At 33.8% G+C, this 2,340-nt stretch overlaps 1 protein-coding gene across 3 annotated transcripts in view; it reads right to left on the bottom strand.

Annotated features, from left to right (window-relative positions):
* Positions 1–228: 228 nt before the first annotated feature.
* LOC119593488 (ubiquitin-conjugating enzyme E2 E1-like) overlaps positions 229–2,340 on the bottom strand; it is a gene marked incomplete in the record, with an annotated part of 19,951 nt that continues 17,839 nt past the window's right edge. For all 3 annotated transcript variants that reach the window (XM_037942427.1, XM_037942428.1, XM_037942429.1), the window contains 1 exon segment: positions 229–2,340.

Genomic DNA, 2,340 nt, shown 5'->3' with positions numbered 1-2,340 from the left:
TTCTTGAGAGTTCACTTGGAGAGCATTCCACTTCAACATCAGAATGCTTATGGAACACTATCAATCCTTGTGCCTTTTAATCAGTACTATAGGAAGTGTATACTACAAGTCTACACAGAACACATATAATGGCAAAATAATGAGGTATTGTTGCATGACAAACGAGAGAATGATAAGCAAGTTCTCCAGTCGACAAAGCAACAGTAAAAGCTTGAACTCATTTGGCCAGGTTACATCACTGAGCAACTTAAAATCTAGAGAAAATGGGAAGAAATCGTGAATCTCTCCATCTCATTAATTCTCGACATTGCTAACTCACAGCCCAAGAAAAATTAATGACATTATGTGAGGAGGCCAAATATAAAGGATAAATCCATATGGAAATATAATCAGAGATGGAAATAATGACTGAACAATAATGTTAGGCATCATTTATCTGTGCCTAGTGATGCTCCAAATGGACAAATTCAGTTTCCTGTGTAATCAATTGAACCAAAAATATACATTGCAAACAAGGATACAGTAAATGCCTCCTTTATGAAAAATGATATATGACAACTATCGCATGATGAATCAAACGTGGCACAATTTAACAACAATGCAACTGATCTAAATTAGTATACAATAATAACCCTTACAGTGATACTGGAAAACGTCACACAATGACTATTGTATATGCTGGCAAAAGGCCCTTGAGAATATTTTCCCCACCTCACAACATTCTAGGTACAAAGACAGTTCTTGCTTACATGCGAGACTGTAGTACAAACCACACTGGGTTGACAAGGCTGCAGCACTAACACTCTTGGTAGATTAATTGTGCTATAAACACAACACCAGCTCACTCGCAAGACTGAATCAGTGCTTGCTAGTTCACATAATCATAGTAATGTGAGAAATTAGCTTCTTCAAAATACCTTAGTACAAACAGCACTTGTTCATCACAAATCCATGGTACATACAGTACTTGCTTTTCTGCACAACCATGGTATAAACAAAATCAATTTGTTCAAAAGACATGGTACAAACAGCACTTGACCATTCACAATACCATGGTACAAACAGCACTTGCTTGTTCACAAGACTGCTACACTGAGTAGATAAGATTGCATGAAGACTAGTAGCACTGTTACTATAGACAGACTGTAAGCTATCTATGACAGGCAAGTTTATGGAAAGTTCAGATGGAAAAGGTGCACTGTCACTAATGTAATTTGTGCCAAATTATACTGATGATAAATTCTTGAAAATACTGTCATGAAAAACAAAGAACAGAAAACATGATAAAACCGAAATTATTCAGTAATCAGTATCTTTATGACACTGGAAACCAAAACAATAATGTGCTTTACACAGCATGGAAAATGAGGTAATGAAGTATGATCACAATCTCTTCCATCATGCCTAAAATAACTCTATTTCAAAAAAGCTTCCTACCTCAAGCTAAATTCTCATTATATGATAAATAGGTTTACCTATTGGAAAAAACAATAACACTCATGCCTTGATTTGCCAAGCATTCAGTTTCTTGTATCATGGTTTTACTCTCTTTGCAGTCTGTAAAGAAAAAAAAATTAAACAAAGAGCAAACAATCTTCAATTTCTTCTCCACAATAACAAATGAAAAATATGAAGCAAACCACATTGCTCGAGTAAACATCTCACCGGTACGAACAGAAAAAAATGTATAGAAATTCTTAACCATAATCACAACTGCACTTCCTCAAAAACGTTAAATAATTTCTTTTTACATGCTACCAAACTACACATGAAAAGGACTACTTTCTAAGTATCAATAATAAAGACTACAATCTATTCTGCTTCTCCACTTACAACCACAAAAAAAATTTATTAAGCATTTTCCTCCTTTTATCCACATAAAAAAAAATATTCTGCTCTAATGAAATTTGACTGATGACCATCTCTGGTGATTTTAATGAAATGCTGATCCGCACAATCAGGCAACAGCATGCATGTTTGCTGTGTGCTGCTTTGAGTTTATGAGTTATCCATGGAGGATAATGAAGGGTAAAATCAAATATATTAATTTTCATTTACACAAAGTATTGTGATCAATTAGGCTAAATTTTCAAATGTTCACGTCAAACAGGAAATTAATAAATAATGTGATTATGCCCACTCTATAACACAGCCATCACATTTTTCAGTATTTATAAAAACAAAAAGTTTTATCTTTTAAGACATAATAATGATAATTAATTACTTATCACTGGAGGAGGAACACTAGATATTCACATTTAGGGCAATATGAGGCCAAAATATATTGTTTATATTCTTGACAATTGGGAATCCTTTTTCATTCACAAATTCATGAGCATG

This window comes from Penaeus monodon, chromosome 32, assembly GCF_015228065.2.
Source record: "Penaeus monodon isolate SGIC_2016 chromosome 32, NSTDA_Pmon_1, whole genome shotgun sequence".
In the NCBI taxonomy this organism is placed as follows: domain Eukaryota; kingdom Metazoa; phylum Arthropoda; class Malacostraca; order Decapoda; family Penaeidae; genus Penaeus; species Penaeus monodon.
This window is presented reverse-complemented; position numbering and strand designations above follow the sequence as displayed.